Source organism: Phoca vitulina, unplaced genomic scaffold (genome assembly GCF_004348235.1).
Source record: "Phoca vitulina isolate PV1807 unplaced genomic scaffold, GSC_HSeal_1.0 scaffold37, whole genome shotgun sequence".
NCBI lineage: Eukaryota > Metazoa > Chordata > Mammalia > Carnivora > Phocidae > Phoca > Phoca vitulina.
Genome location: NW_022589740.1, coordinates 12,061,387 through 12,078,969, shown reverse-complemented (window position 1 = coordinate 12,078,969; position 17,583 = coordinate 12,061,387). Strand labels below are relative to the sequence as shown.

At 41.4% G+C, this 17,583-nt stretch overlaps 1 non-coding gene across 1 annotated transcript; it reads left to right on the top strand.

Annotated features, from left to right (window-relative positions):
• Positions 1 to 7,805: 7,805 nt before the first annotated feature.
• LOC116646771 lies at positions 7,806 to 7,909 on the top strand. Its single transcript, XR_004302211.1, has one exon. It is a non-coding gene; the product is annotated as a U6 spliceosomal RNA (small nuclear RNA).
• The last annotated feature ends 9,674 nt before the right edge of the window (positions 7,910 to 17,583 follow it).

The window sequence follows — 17,583 nt, the reverse complement described above, 5'->3', positions numbered from 1 at the left end:
ACTAAAAAAAATAAAAATAAAAATGTAAATCAGATCATGTCACTCTTAAAAAAAAAAAAAGAACTGACTGATTTATTGATATATCATGAGGTTAAACAGGGTCCAGCCTGCTGACACAACTGTATTGGTGAGGGTGGGGCTAACCAGGTTTTGTTTATTTAAATTAGCCGACTGAAATTTGTCATCCCACCCACCCCCCCAGCACATATGTTTTAAGAAGCATATAGTAGGCACAGTGCTAAGAGAATACATTTTCTTCTATTGTCAAACTTTTTTTTTTTAAGATTTTATGTATTTATTTGACAGAGAGAGACAGCGAGAGAGGGAACAGAAGCAGGGGGAGTGGGAGAGGGAGAAGCAGGCTTCCCGCGGATCAGGGAGCCCGATGTGGGGCTCGATCCCAGGACCCTGGGATCACGACCTGAGCCGAAGGCAGACGCCCAATGACTGAGCCACCCAGGCGCCCCTCTATTGTCAAACTTTATATGACATTAGATTACACCATATTTTTAATTCAAACATAAGTAGCCATGCCCAAGCCTTAGCATTTTTAGACACAACTTCAGAGAATGAAGAGATTCTAAAGAAGATGCCAAAAACAACATCAAATTCAAACTGCCACAGACCTTAGCAGATTCAGGTCACACTGTCTTGGAAGGGACCAAAGACTTTCCCAGATTAACCTCTTGTGAACAAGATGAGAAACCAACTGAACCTTTTCAATATACCCTGAGGATTACATCCTGTTCTTGCAAAGCCTGTGATCAAATGAGGGCAAGGATGGGAAGAGGAAAACATCAGGGAAATGCTAAACGGCAAAACTCATCTGGATACAAGAAGAATGAAGAGAAAAAAAGAAGAAGAAGAAATAGACATGTGGAAAGGATAGTTTTGATTCTTGGGGGAGAGAAGGATAGAAAATTGATATGTTCTTGTTCAGAGAATTTCTAGTTGGACCATTATGACTGGCTGGAGAAGGAAAGAGTGAGGTTTTACAACATATATACAAAGATTTATCTGGATTTTTTAACTGTTCACCAGGCTTCTGGTTGAAAGTATTTAGCAGTATTCTGGATACTAAACAGGGCCACATAATGAGTTTATTTCTATGATTTGGGAGGAAAAAATTAAAGACCATTATCCGAAGAATCAGAATACCTAACAAAGCTCTAATTCCTGAGGATATCAGACTAAAGCTGGTAATAGACTCAATATGCCCAGAAATGGCATGTTGTATTTGTGTTCATATTTGTGTTCATAATTGCTTGTCAAAGCATTTCTTTAAAGATGTATTTATTTATTTTTAGAGAGAGAGAGAAAGCAAGTCAGGAGAGGGGCAGAGAGAGAGGGAGAGAGAATATTTTTTTTTAAGATTTAATTTATTTATTTGAGAGAGAGGACATGAGCTGGGGAAGGAGCTGAGGGAGAAGCAGGCTCCCTGCTCAGCAGGGAGCCTGGCATGGGGCTCGATCCAGGACTCCAGGATCATGACCTGAGCCAAAGGCAGACACTTAACTGACTGAGCCACCCAGGTGCCCTGGGAGAGAGAGTCTTAAGTAGACTCTGCACTGAGCCTGAAGCCTGACACAAGGCTCGATCCCACGACCCTGAGATCATCTTCTGAGCTGAAATCAAGAGTCAGACGCTTAACGGGTTATGCCACCCAGGTGCCCCTGTCAAAGCATTTTTTTATGATAGCTCCTTCTAAATCCTTGTCAGATAATTCCAAATCTGTATAATCTTGGTATGGTGTCTATTGATTGTCTCTTCTCATTTAAGTTGGAATTTTTCTGGTTGCTGATGTAAGTGATTTTCAGTTGTATCTTGGGCATTTTTTTTTCAGATTTATTTGTTTATTTTAGAGAGAGAGCACGAGTGGGAGGGACAGAGGAAGAGGGAGGGAGAATCTCAAGCAGATTCCACACTCAGTGCAAGAGCACAACTCTGAGATCATGACCTGAACCGAAACCAAGAGTTGGTCACTCAACTAACTGTGCCAGACAGGCGCCCCATATCTTAGACATTTTTGGTATTATGTTACGAGATTCTAGATCATCTTCTGTTTTAGCAGGTGTCCTATGACACCACAGCAGTGGAGGGAAGGTGGTGATGCTTTATTACTACCAGGTGGTGTGGAAGTTCAGATTCCCCACTTGGCCTCCATTGAACCTTGAGATGGGAAGCAGAAGAGCATCTCATTGTTGCTGGGTGGAGATGGGAGTTCAGGATCCCCACTGGGGCCTCTGTGGACACTGCACGGGGCTGGGAAGCCTAGCTACCACCAGAATGTGGTAAAAGTCCTAGCCTTCCACCCAGCACTCTCTGATACCACCTTGGCAGGGAGTGGTGCCTCATTACCACTGGGTGGGGATGGAATTACTGGCTTCCCTCGTGGACTTTACTGACAACCTGGGGCAGAAGTTCGGGTGATCTCATTACTACCAGGTGTGAATAAAAGTTCTGACTCCCCAGTTGACCTTCTTGACACCACCCGGGGGAGAGCACAAAACTGCCTTGATACAGTTGAGCAAGGGCAAAATTCTAGGCTCTTTCCTCACATTTTTTCCGTGGTATTTGGCTGGAGTAGAGCAGTTATTGTCTGAAAGTTACCTGTTTTGCTAGGCTTCCCCTTTCCTTATCCTATAGCTAGAGAGAGCTGACTTTTCTTGGGGCTTTTCTTTTTTTTTTTTTTTGGTATGCATCTGTTGGCTTCTCTAGCACTCAGTTTGCGCTATATGAGTCAGGAGGAAAACCCTTGTCACCATGCTTCTTGGGTCCTGAGATCCCTAGCAGGCCTGCCTCCTCTCTACCTTTTAGAACCTTCTTTATAGTCAATATCCAGGGTCTTTAGGTGTACTTAGCCAGAGGAGTAGGGAGATGCGTGTCTACTCCATTTTGTCCCAGAACTGGAAACTCAATTCCAGATACCTGTGGTTCTGCTGTCACTGCAATGGTTCCACAAAGAAAAATGGACATTCAAGCCTACATGCTTTTTTTTTTTTTTTTAAAGATTTTATTTATTTATTTGACAGAGAGAGACACAGCGAGAGAGGGAACACAAGCAGGGGGAGTGGGAGGGGGAGAAGCAGGCTTCCCGCGGAGCAGGGAGCCCGATGCGGGGCTCGATCCCAAGACCCTGGGATCATGACCTGAGCCAAAGGCAGACGCTTAACGACTGAGCCACCCAGGCGCCCCATGCCTACATGCTTTTTATTGCTAACACTCACCACCCCTAAGTTTCAGTCCATGTAAGTGGATGGAAAGGGTTTTAGCTCCACACCTACACAACATAGCTTTCCCCCTCCAGTGTCAGTGCAGCAGGGGGGCAAGTAAGACAATTCTGGTGCCAGAAATCTAAATTTCCCAGGTGTTCGGTTATTTGCCTCTGGCTTGGGAAGTGAGGTCTACTGGCTGTGCTTCTTCAGAGAACATACCTGCCAAGATCAGATCTCTGTTCTCTATCATGGAGGCTTCATCTTCTTTCATGCCATTTTAGAGCTTAATTGACTCTTTGTCTCCTGCTGGTAAGTTCTGCATTGGGTTAAGAGAAGGAACCGTCACTTTTATGTATTTCCAATGTAGTCTCTAAAAACCAACACAAGCACTGCAAGGCTTTAAGGCACCCAACCAATGGGACAAAAAGGAGCTAAGATCCAGCCCAGGCTCTGCTTGCCAAATCATGTACCCACAGGGCTGCATCACCCAGAGGGGGTGCCTTTTTCAAATGTGCACAAAGGCTCCCTATAAGCAATCAGCTGGGCTCTGAACCTGACAATAGCTGTATTGCAGCATCTCAAAAGAAATACTCTCTTGTATTCTATAAACTCATTATACTTGAATATTCAATTGATCCTCATACATAATTTATATCATCACTTCAAAATAATTTATTTTCAGGTTTTCAGGCCCATTAAAACGAGCTCTGAATCATCTGAGATTGAGCACACTGCAAATTTTGGCCAAGGTCAAATTGGCTTTTTAAAAGGAATTTCCTGGGACGCCTGGGTGGCTCAGGCATTGGGCGTCTGCCTTCGGCTCAGGTCATGATCCCAGGGTCCTGGGATCGAGTCCCAAATCGGGCTCCTTGCTGGGTGAGGAGCCTGCTTCTCCCTCTCCCTCTGCTGCTCCCCCTGCTTGTGCTCTCTCTCTCTCTCTGACAAATAAACAAATAAAAATATTTAAATAGGGGCACCTGGGTGGCTCAGTTGGTTAAGCGACTGCCTTCGGCTCAGGTCATGATCCTGGAGTCCCTGGATCGAGTCCCGCATCGGGCTCCCTGCTCGGCGGGGAGTCTGCTTCTCCCTCTGACCCTCCCGACCCTCCCCCCTCTCGTGTGCTCTCTCTCAGTCTCTCTCTCTCAAATAAATAAATAAAAATCTTTAAAAAAAAAAAAATTTAAATAAATAAGTAAATAAATAAATAAAAGGATTTTCTGTCATTATCTCCCTGGGTCTGCACCTTCCCATGAGTAAGGGTTGTTAATTATCAGGTGCCTTGCAGATAAGTTAGGCTTCCTGATATGCACAATTCTCTATCCCTTAGCTATGAGCAAAACCTTCTCCTGCTGCCCTACTGTGTGACAGATCAGTATGTCCTTTCAGGCAATTCAAACTTGTTGCCTTCTTGGAATGGCCACATCACTGATTAAATCTGGATACTGAAGGTTACAACAGGTCACTGAGGAGATGGGAGAATGGCCCATTATTTGTCTCCATAGTCAGCTAGTGGCCAGTTAGTGGATACATCTCTACTCAGAATAAAAGCTTTAATTTCCTTGGATCAAATAAACTTTAAAAAATTAGCCATTGGTCCTAGTCTTACTATAAACAAGTGGTGATTTAGGTGTAAACATTTGGCTCACATCAAGACAAATAACAAGAGCACCAAAGCATACCCTAATTTCTTCCCTTTTTTTAAATTTATTTATTCATTTTTTAAGATTTTATTTATTTATTTGACAGAGAGAGACACAGCGAGAGAGGGAACACAAGCAGGGAGAGTGGGAGAGAGAGAGGCAGGCTTCCCACGTAGCAGGGAGCCCGATGTGGGGCTCGATCCCAGGACCCTGGGATCATGACCTGAGCCGAAGGCAGACGCTTAACGACTGAGCCACCCAGACGCCCCCCCTACCTTTTTTTTAATTGCAGTATAATTACAGTGTTATATTAGTTTCAGAAGTATAATATAGTGATTCAGCAATTCTATACATTACTCAGTGTTTATCACAATAAGTGTAGTCTTAATCCCCTTTACCTATTTCACCCATCCCCCCGACCTCCCCTCTGGTGACCACCAGTTTATTCTCTATATTTAAGAGTCTGGTTGGAACACCTTGGTGGCTCAGTCAGTTAAACATCTCCCTTCGGCTCAGCTCATGATCCTGGAGTCCTGGGATCGAGTCCCACATCGGGGCTCCTTGCTCAGCAGGAAGCCTGCTTCTCCCTCTGCCTCACACTCCCCCTGGTTGTGCTTTCCCTCTCTCTCTCTTTGACAAATAAATAAATAAAATATTTTTTAAAAAGATGTTTGGGGTGCCTGGGTGGCTCAGTTGGTTAAGCGACTGCCTTCGACTCAAGTCATGATCCTGGAATTCCAGGATCGAGTTCCTCATCGGGCTCCCTGCTCAGCAGGGAGTATGCTTCTCCCTCTGACCCTCCCCACCCCCTCATGTGCTCTCTCTCTCTCTCATTCTCTCTCTCTCTCTCAAATAAATAAAATCTTTAAAAAAAAAGTCTGTTTTTTGTTTGTCTCTTTTTATCTTTGTTTTGTTTCTTAAATTCCACATATGAGTGAAATCATATGGTATTTGTTTTTCTCTGACTAACTTATTTCATGTAACATTATATCCTCTAGATCTATCCATGTTGTTGCAAATGGCAAGGTTTCTTTCTTTTTTATGGCTGAGTACTATTCCACTATTATATATATATATATATATATATATATATATATAACATCTTGTTTATCCATTCATTAATCAATGAATACTTGAACTGCTTCCATAACTTGGCTCTTGTAAATAATGCTGCAATAAACATAGTGTTTTGAATCAGTGTTTTCATATTCTTTGGGTAAATACCAAGTAGTGGAATTACTGGATCATAGCATAGTTGTAGTTTTTATTTTTTTGAGGAACCTCCAGACTGTTTTCCATAGTAGCTACACCAATTTGCATTCTCACCAACAGTGCACAAGGGTCCCTATTTCTCCATATCCTTGTCAATTGTTGTTGTTTCTTGTGTTTTTTATTTTAGCCATTCTGATAGACGTGAGGTGATATCTCATTGTGGTTTTGATTTGCATTTCCCTGATGATAAGTGATGTTGAGCATCTTTTCATGTGTCTGTTGGCCGTATCTCTGTCTTTGGCAAAATGTTTATCCAAGTTCTCTGCCCACTTCTTCATCAGATTGTGTGTGTGTGTGTGTTGAGTTGTATAAGTTCTTTATAATATTTTGGATATTAACCTCTTATCAGATATATCATTTGCAAATGTCTTCTCCCATTCAGTAGGTTTTGTTTTGTTGATTGTTTCCTTTGCTGTGCAGAAGCTTTTTTTCGTTGTCATCTCCACAGCCAACATGGGGGCTTGAACTTGTGACCGAGATTAAGAGTCACACACTCCACCAACTGGGCCACCCAGGGACCCCTGTGCAATAGCTTCTTATTTTTATTTTTTTACACTGCTTTTTAAAAAATTTTAATTCCAGTATAGTTAATATAGAGTGTTATATTAGTTTCAGGTGTACAACATAGTGATTCAACACTTCCCTACAACACCCAGTGCTCCTCGCAAGTGCTCCTCTTAATCCCCATCACCTATTTCACTCATCCCCCACCCGCCTCCCCTCTGGTAACCATTGGTTTGTTCCCAATAGTTAAGCGTGTTTCCTGGCTTGTCTCTCTCTGTTTTGTTTTCCTTTGCTTGTTCGTTTTGTTTCTTAAATTCCACATATGAGTGAAATCATATGGTATTTGTCTTTCTCTGACTGACTCATTTCACTTAGCATTATACTTTCTAGCTGCATCCGTGTTGTTCCAGATGGGAACCTTTTTATCTTGATGTAGTCCCAATAGTTTATTCTTGCTTTTGTTTCCCTTGTTTTGGGAGACATATCTAGAAAAATATTACTATGGCCAATGTCAGAGAAATTACTGCCTGTGCTCTCTTCCAGGATGTTTATGGTTTCAGGTCTCACAGTTAGGTCTTTAATCCATTTTGAGTTTATTTTTGTGTATGGTATAAGGAAGTGATCCAGTTTCATTCTTTTGCATGCGTACCCTGGTTTCTTAATTACCCTTTATGTCTTGGCTTCACCAAATATTAATATTTTGAGGAATATTAATATTTTCTCTTAACTCTCCACAAGGTCCATGTCTACTAGATGAGAAGTTTTAGCTAGCTAAATTTTCTTTATACATCCCAAACAAGTATGGCTTTAGTGAATAATGTCCTTTGAGTTCCATTTTTTTTACTATAAACGTTTACTATAATTTTCCTAATACATTTAAAACTTTTTCCTCCTTCATGTGGAAATTGATTTCCCATCTACTAAACTCTCCTTTTTCCCATCTACTAAAAGTGCTCATTTCTAGTAACAAAGACGAGAATTCTATAAATAGCCACACCCTTTTTGCAAAACATTATTATGCCACAAGGAAGACTTTTTGAAAATCCACTGTAAGGAAAAATAAAATCAATTTTAGAGAGTTCCTATAAGTTTTCTTTTAATAGTTAAGGGTGAGCAGAACAAATTCTTATTATCTTCCCATATAATGTGTCCCATTGTATAAAAGTGTAATGTGGTGCTCACTTCAGCGGCACGTATACTGAAATCGGAAAGATACAGAGATTAGCATGGCCCCTGCCTAAGGATGACATGCGAATTTGTGAAGAGTTCCATCTTTTTGTACACTGTGAAATATTTCACTCCAGCCTGCTTATTTCATGTTTATTCTGGGCTGAAAAAGACTTTGCCAAAACATTAAAGACCATTCTTTTCACTAAAGAAAGAAAAAAGTATAATGTGTAACATTGTACAAGAATTGGTATTTTGAAAAATAGATTAGGGGTGCCTAGATGGCTCAGTTGGTTAAGTGTCCGACCCCTGATTTTGGCTCAGGTCATAATCTCAGGGTCGTTCCATGCTGAGCGTGGAGACTGCTTAAGATTCTCTTCCCTCTCTCTCCCTCTTTCTCTGCCTCCCTCTCCCAACACCCCCATTCCCCGCTCACACTCCCTCTCTCTAAAGAAAAAAAAAAAAAGATTAAATCACAGAACTTGGCTAATATGACTCTCTAAAATATTTATCATAAGTCTACATCTTGCCCTATGAATGGCTTTCTACTACTAAAGTGTTTAGTTTTGAAGGGTTTGGTTTAGAAATATTCATCCAATGTGAATGATTAAAACAAAACAAAACTCATTAAAAGACCCGGACTCTGGTCCTCATTCTGCCATATGCTATGAGATCTTAGCTAAGACACTTTCCCTGGGCCTTTGTTTCCACATCTGAAAAGTGAAGAATCTAAATTAGATGCCCCGTTAATGGCTTATCCTCCTATAACTCTATGTCAAATAGTTCTTGGACTATTCTTCAGAAGTCTCAAATTGTTAGAACTATTTCTGATTTACAGATGAAGAAACTGGGATTCAAATAACCTAAACAACTTGCCCAAAGTCAGAAAGCTAAACCATGGACTGGCAGATCCCTCACTCAGATTTTTCTGATTCTAAAGCTCATGCTTTTAGTTCTACCTCCAATGCAATTCTCCCCTTTCAGAAGTCCCAGAGGAGAAGAACCTCTGGTTTCTATAATGTTAGCATGAAATCTGTACCCTGTAGAAGAGCCTCCTTGGAGAAAGTACTGGACTGCTTAAGCATTGGCCTCTATACCTTGTCCTTCAATTAACTGAGACAGTGGTTTTCACACTGGGGTCCCTGGACCAGAAGCATCAAAAATGCCAAAAACTTGCCAAAAATGTGAATTCTCAGACCCCATCCTATACATCAGAGACTGAATCGGAAACTCTGGGAATGGAACCCAGCAATCTGTGTTTTAACAAGCCCTCCCAGTGATTCTGTTACACATGGCAGTTTGAGAACCACTGCACTAAGATACGACCTTGGGAAATGCATGCAAGAACTCTGAGCTCCAGCTGCTAGCTCTGAAATCCTAGGGTCTTCCTAAGACCTAACTTCTGAATTAACAGGGGGATAGATCATATTCATACCCCTAATTTTAAGAACTGATATCCAATAAAGTGAAGGAGAAGGCAGATGAGGAAGATGACAAGAACAGCTTTTCATATATCCCCCAATTAGCCAGAGAAGCAACTGTTGTTCTGATGATGTATGGCAGTGATGCCTTTGACATCCCAAATTAGAACAACTCTTTTGGAGTCACTCTGAATGCAACTAGCTCTTCGGGAATTTAAAAATGTATTAGACAACTTGGAACTCGGCTCAAAGAAAGAATCAATTAAAAATATGCATTCTGTTTCTTTAGCCCTGCTTTAAGTCATTCAGGAGACAGTTTCTGGGAATGGAGTCTAATAGATCTGTTTTGCAAACTGCAGCAAAGTAATATCTCACTTCCCAGGAGTTAGGCCCCCTCCCCCCAGGAGATGACATATATCTCGGGATCCATTTCAACCAGAGATGACATAACCAGCCTTCCAGGTAGCTTCAGGAACTCATGTTTCCCAAGCTTAGCAATGACTCAGCGGATGGCAAGGGAGTATGAATGGCCTTAAGTACCATACTGGCGCCAAGGGTCATATTTTCATTATTTATTAAACATTTTTCTGGCCCATCGCCTAAGTCCCTCTGTTCTTACATAGTGCACAACTTGGGTCAGAAATCTCTACATTAGGCCTACTCCTGAGGCTAGAAAGATGCCATTTTTCACTTGCATGATCAAAACTATCCGTTCATTATCAGAATGCCTGTCAAATGAGAGTTGACTGAAGGAGTGACATTTTATTTATTTTTTACTTTATTTTAATTTTTATTTTCTGCGGGGGAGAGGGTAGAGGGAGAGGGAAAGAGAGAATCTTAAGCAGGCTCCACAACCAGCACAGAGACTTGCACAGGGCTCAATCTCATGACCCTCAGATCACGACCTGAGCCGAAATCAAGAGTCAGATGCTTAACTGACTAAGCTACCCGGGTGCCCCTAAACTCATACTTTTTGTTGATTTGTACTATCAAATATTTTAGACATATAAAATCACCTATGGATATGTCATTCATATATCTTTAATGTGTATAAAATAGAAATGTCATAAAGACTATCATAAAATAAACACTCATGTATCTTTAACCCAGTTCTGTGTCTTGTTTCTTCACTGTATCTTTGACCCACAAATAACCACTGTCCTGAATTTTTTGTTTAGCTTTTCCTTGCTTTTCTTTATGGCTTTATTACATGTCTTTGTATATGTATATACAAAATATATTATTAACCTTGTTTTTAAACATTATATGTAAGGTATTATACTGAAAGTATTCTTCTGCAATATGCTTTTTTTTAATTTAACATTATGCTCTTGGATTTATCTATTTTGTCACATAGAGCTATAATTCATTCATTTTCTCTGCTGTATTGTGTCCCATCATATGAACATACTATAATCTACTGCCCATTCTATCAATAGACAAGTGGATTGTTTCCAGTTTTTGATCATCACAGTGCTACCATGAACATTCTTATACATGTCTCTTGATCACATGTATGTTTCTCTAGGTACATACTACCTAGAAGTAAATTGCTGAGTTTTAGGGTATGCACATGTTCACCTTGATAAGACAATGTTAAATTGCTTTCTGAAGAGTTTGGACCTCTTTACACTGCTACCAGCAATAGTTAAGCATTTGTATATCCCAACGTTTGATATTGTCACACTTTTTCATTTCATTTGCTAGTTTGGTGGATGGAAAACAGTAGCCTATAGTTTCAGTTTGTAGCTTCTCCATAATTGATTTGGTTGAATATCTTGTCATAGTTTTATTGGCTTTTCTGATTTCCTCATCTATGAAATATATCCTTGGCTTACAAATCCTCTCTTTATCTTTACTCTCTCAACCCTCCTATTTCCACAGTGTGAATGAGGTATTGCAGATACATGAGATGTGGTGAAGCAAATGAGGAGGAATGGGGCATAATGTGTGTCCCAAGAAGAGGAGACACCGTGTTTAAAAGCCAAGAAGTCAATGAGAATGTGGTGTGTTCAAGAAACCAACTGAATCCCACGCAACACAGTGATGAAAGGGAAGCTTTGACTTTAAGGTGAGAGAGTTCTGAAACTGAAGCACATTTCAAGACAGACCACCCTGTAGTAATTTCCAAGTTGATATCCAGACATTGGTTATATGACTCGGGAATCCCTTAGCCACATAAGGACATAAAACAGTTGAGAGAGTGGAAACACAGGAATGATTTGTGGAGATGATTTTTTGGAGGGAGAACTGTTTCGTTCAACTCATCCAAGGGGGGAGGGGGGCAGGTGCTATGCTACGCTTTCACCTCAAGATTGGAGAGAAGGACTTCAGTTGGACCAGGAGGAGAATTTGATATGTATCCTGAGGGACATGGCATTTGGAGGACATGGTAGATGATGTCAAGTCATGCTTTAAAAAGTGCACAGGTGAGGGGCGCCTGGGTGGCTCAGTCGTTAAGCGTCTGCCTCCGGCTCAGGTCGTGATCCCAGGGTCCTGGGATCGAGCCCCACATCGGGCTCTCTGCTCAGCGGGGAGCCTGCTTCTCCCTCTCCCACTCCCCCTGCTTGTGTTCCCTCTCTCGCTGTGTTTCTCTCTGTCAAATAAATAAATAAAATCTTTAAAAAAAATAAAAATAAAAAAAAATAAAAAGTGCACAGGTGAAATGATTGTAGTTGTCCACGGTTACACACTAGGAGAGAGGCCAGAAGTGGGAACAGCTTGACTTCTACATTTGGTGTGGCATCTTTCCATAATACTGGCCGGGGGAAAAAAAACTTGAATCCTCTCCTCACCTCTCTTTCCTTGCTTCAACCGCCTGGTGGAGTCAGAGATTGAGCACAATGCAGGGGGTGGAGGAGGCAGGAGTACAGTGTAGGAGAGAAAGCACCATGACCTAGCCCCTTCCTCCACACAAGCAGCCGGCCCACATGGGGCTCCAGCCTGGGGATGAGCACAATTTCATTTTAAATTGAATTTGGTGTTTTCCGTGTTATATGGGACTAGATATTTTGAAATGTTGAACTGAGAATGTGTTTGACGCTGGAAGTTGACCATAATCTTTTCTGTTACCCAGTAGGAAACCAAAAAGTCATTGCAACTGCTGACATCTTCATCCAAGCGTGAAAAAAAGAGACAGGAAAGGTTAAAGGAACAGTGGGAGACAGATACAAAGTTGTTTCCTGATAAAGTTCTACGAGTTCTGATTTTCTTTCTTTCTTTTTTTTTTAAGATTTTATTTATTTATCTGACAGAGAGAGACAGCGAGAGAGGGAACACAAGCAGGGGGAGTGGGAGAGGGAGAAGCAGGCTTCCCGCAGAGCAGGGAGCCCGATGTGGGGCTCCATCCCAGGACCCTGAGATCATGACCTGAGCCGAAGGCAGACGCTTAATGACTGAGCCACCCAGGCTCCCAGAGTTCTGATTTTCAAAATCAATGTAATTAGAGAGTGGCAAGAGAATAGATTGTAGAGAAGGTGGCCAGATGAATGAGTCACATGGGGATTTGGGACCCAAGGCCCTTGAAAGCCATTGAAGAGTTCTACGTAGGGGAATTTTGTGATCAAAATTGTGCTTTAAAAAAAAAAAAAATGCCTCTAGTTCAGGGTATATGATGATTTGAAGGGCAGTAGAGGTCGGGTTTCCCCAGAGGAGGCCCTCATTTAGGTGAAATATGATAGTGGCTGGAGTCCAAATTAGTGGCAGTGAAGATAAAAGAAATGGAAGGTTTTGAGAGATGTGATAAGCTTGCTACTCATTGACGATGGACCTGATGTGGGAAGTTCGGTTCCTACATTTCTGATTTGAGCCACAAAGTAATCAGCAGTGCCATTTCCAGAGACGGGGAATTCTTTTGATCCTTTAATATTCTCTGGAGATACACAGGGTAGACAGTAGCATCTGCATCTTAACTGCTGTGGTGACTAATGCTCAAGAAAGCCAGTTAATTTGCTGAAGTCCACACAACTCATTACATGCTGGGAGCTTCTACTTCAAATGACAATGCTTGAACTAGTTCCCTTTGATTCCATTTAGAAACAAATGCCCAACCATAGGTGGAGTTAAGTGTGTAATTAAAGGAAGAGAGAGAGGCACCTGGCTGGCTCGGAAGGGTGTGCAATCCATGATCTCAGGGTCATTAGTTAAAACTCCACTTTGTGTCTAGAGATTATTTTTTTATTTTTATTTTTTTTAAGATTTTATTTATTTATTTGACAGAAAGAGAGAGGGCACACAAGTAGGCAGACGGAGAAGGAAAAGTAGACTCCCCACTGAGCAGGGAGCCCGACGCGGGGCTTGATCCCAGGACCCCAGGATCATGACCTGAGCCGAAGGCAGACGCTTAATCAACTGAGCCACCCAGGCGTCCCTAGAGATTTAAAAAAAAAAAAAAAAGATATACTTAAAAAAAATGAAGAGAGAAAGAAACTGGGTCACGATATAGTCCTCAAGCTTAAAATATTTATACATTCAACAATTTCAGCAAAAGATAATTATGCTTCTTGGAATCATGTAAACATTCCATGAAACCCTCGATTTCAATACAGTTGAGAAAACTCTGAACTGGCCTAGGTGACCTTTTGCTTCTCTCTCAGCCACAGGACTCTTGCCTTTTTTTTTTTTTTTTTTAGAGCACCATTTCTCAATCCTTAATGTGCCTATGAATCACATGGGGATCTCGTTAAAATGCCAATTCTGCTTCAGTGGGTTTGGGGTGGGGCTCAAGATTCTGCATTTTTAACTGGCTCCCAGGGTATGCCCAAACTGCTAGTCTGACTTTTGGAAAAGCAAGGTTTGAGATGAGCCCAGAACTTCTCAGAGTAATTGTGGGCACTGAGAAAGATCAAAGGGAAAGAACCCAAAGGAATCCCAGAAATGTAATTATGTTGGGGATAAACAGCGCTACACCTTGCAAAATGACGAGGCAGACAAATTTTCCCAGGCCTCTTTCCACTTTCCAAATTCCTTTCCTCATTCAGCACCTTGCCTATGCTGTAGTCCGTTTCTGCGGATTAACTAACTAATCCTTGTCTGGGGTCAGACTGGAAAGCGGGTTTTTCCTGTTACCCTCCTGCCTACTCTGCCCAGAAGGCTGCATTTGCAACTGCACTTTCAAGTTTCAAGACCCAGAGGAATAAAATTTTAAATGTGGAACAACAGGCAAAACATGTTAAATATCTGACATAGACAAATCCTGGAAAAGAGGAGAGACTCTGCTCATTCATGTGGCTTTTCCTATAGGGAACATTTTATCCTGCTTCATTCCCCGTGCCTCCTTAAAAATCAATCTTTAAGACATGCCAAATATTAAAAAGGGAAGTATTTCTCTCCAAAAGATATCTGTTGGCATTTTTGCCTGTATTCTCCTCAGTCTGAAGTGATGTGAGGTGTAAGGTCTTTGAGTTCTCAGTGAGTTGAGGGATAAACATGTGGAGATGGTTGGGACGAGACAGAACTGTTCGGATTAACCTTGCTGAGTTTAGAGCCAGCAGGTGATGTCAGACTCCGCTCTTGCTTTTGCCGTTTACAACCTCTGTGACCTTGGACAAGGCCTTTCTCAATTTTAGTTTCAGTTTTTTCACATGTAAAATGAAACAATGGGACAAAATGCTCTCTCTGTCTCTTTCTGGCTCTAAAAACTGTGTTTCTGAATTTGTTTCAAGTGAAATTGAAAAGGGAAATTTTTAAGCTGCCAGTTTTTACAGTGGCTGGTCATCAAAATCACTTTGGAGAGCTTTAAAAAGATTATATATACAGGGGCGCCTGGGTCGCTCAGTTGGTTGGGCGACTGCCTTCGGCTCGGGTCATGATCCCAGGATCCTGGGATCGAGCCCCACATCAGGCTCCCGGCTCAGCTGGAGGCCTGCTTCTCCCTCTCCCATTCCCCCTGCTTGTGTTCCCTCTCACGCTGTCTCTCTCTCTGTCAAATAAATAAATAAAATCTTTAAAAAAAAAAAAGATTATATATACAGATAGGTCTCCTTCTACCCTGTTCTGATCACTTGTGGGTGGAGCCTTGGAAACTATTTTCATAAAGTTTTCCAGGTAGATTCTGCCCATCAGATAAATTTGGGAGTCACTAAGCCAAGCCACAAGGGGGCGCCTAGGAGATACCAATTGCCATCTCAATTGTTTAAAACCATTTTGAATATTAAAATAGAAATAAAATTGATTTGTCATTTCCATATCTAATTTTGTGTCATATAACTTGAAGTAGATTTGTGGTTGAAAGTATCTTTTACTCTTTTGTATTTGGGGTTTAATTTTCTTCTGCGTGAGCTAAACCTATATTTATGTAATATGTATTGTTAAATAACAAAAATTCAACAGATTAAGTTTGAAAAGTCTAATTGGCTTCATTAAATGATTCAGGAATCAGGCAGCATCCCATCTAGCAAGTAGTATTTTCATCGAAGGAGGGTGGGGCAAGAAAGTTATTAGCAAAAGAAAAGGACTATCTGGGGCAAGCTGGCTTTCCCTTAGGGAAAAAGCAAGGGGTCTTATGCAGATTTACCTTATCTTTAGGGGATGCAGAGGGCCCTCCTGGCACTCATTGGTGCTGACTCGTTGGCTACAGTTAAGACTACATTTCTAGGGGAGGTTGAAACTAAGCTAAGGTTGACACTAAGCTAAGGAGGGGGTAGGGTCTGAGGATACCATTGGGAGGAAGAAAGATGTTTAGAAAACAAAGGTTGCCCTATTATGTAGATAAGTGTCTTAGGTAAAGAGGAATCTCTATTAATAGCTGTCTTCCTGGGGTAAGCAAGCAGCTGAGGGGGAAGTAAAGAGCTTTTCCTGAACCTGCTGGGTTTTGATTGCTTTTAACTCAAAATAATGTTCCTGCCAAAGTGGCCTATCTTGGGGTGGTCTGCTCTTGGCCCCTATAATCTAAAGCTTTTACAAAAATGCTTAGTATATAATTAGCATCTAATATATGTCAATGATTTATGTTGCTGTGTTATCATCATCATTCTCTTGTCTTGGCAGGACTTTTACCACTCAGTTACCCAGTCTGAAATCCCAGCGTCCACCCTTGTCTTCCCTGTTTCTCAGATGGTGACCGCAGTTGGTAATACTTACTCCTCTCTTGAATCTACTCCCTCCTCCTCATCTCCATAGATGCAGCCTTCATTTAATCACTCATTATTTTACTTCCAGAACCCCACAATGTCTTCCTGAAAGTCTCTCTCCCTCCATGAGTGATTGTCTTAAAATACAAATCCGACTATGTTCTCCCTTGAACAAAATCACATCACTGGCTGTATGCAATTTACTCTCAAAGGGTGCTAAAAAGTGTTACGTGTGTGTATATAAAGAGAGAACGATAAAATGGACAAAAAGGGGACAAAACATTAACAATAGACGAATCTGGGGGTGCCTGGATGGCTCAGTTGGTTAAGCCTGTGTCTAACTTTGGCTCAGGTCACGATCTCAGGGTCCTGGGATAGAGCCCTAAGGGCGGGGTCTGCACTCAGCTTGAGTCCGCTTGTCCCTCTGCCCCTCCACAGCTCATGCATGTGCATGTGCTCTCTCTCTCTCACTCTCTCTCTCTCAAATAAATAAGTAAAAAAAATCTTAAAAAAAAACAATAGACAAACTTGGATAAATGGTATGCCAGTGTTTTACGTACTCTTTTTTTTATTGTTGCAACTTTTTGTGAATTTGAAATGATTTTCAAGACAAACAGAACTCTTTACAGGCTTACCTACTTCTTCAGACTCATCTCCTACTATTTTTCCTCTTTGATGTTTAGGCTTCAGCCATAATACATGATTGTAGTTCTTTATTTTTGCACTTGCGTGTTCACTAGTTTGGAATGCTGTGGTCTTTACCACTTGTCTACCTGGAAAACTCCTATTTATACTTCAATATCCAGCATATAATCCCTCCTGTATGATGCCTATGTTTTTTGACAGAATTAGTCACCTGACTCACTTGGGCTGTGTTTCTCATTTTGACTCCTGTGCCCTATTCTCACATAGTACAATTAGTCTGTTTCTTATACTAAACTCAGAAGATCTTGAAGAACAGAGTCCCCCAAGTCTTATTCATTGTTGCACCCTGGAGCCTAAAATCCCAGTTTCTGTCCTCTTGCACTCCTAGATACATTTGTATTTGCCAGGCCATGCTGGTTCCTCACCTTTTGCCATTTGCAGTGGCCACAATGACACTGAGTTTGCTGTGGCTTCCTGTTGTTCCCAGCTGAAGCTTGGTTCCTGGCTACTCTCTCCAATGTGTTTTTTAAAACTTTTTCCACATGTGGAGGAAGTGGGCCGTTACCGATGAGAAGCTGAAACCCAGTGGTCATCATTGTCTTATAGACCTCCTCCAACCCCAGGGACCTCCTTCCCTTACTCTATTTTT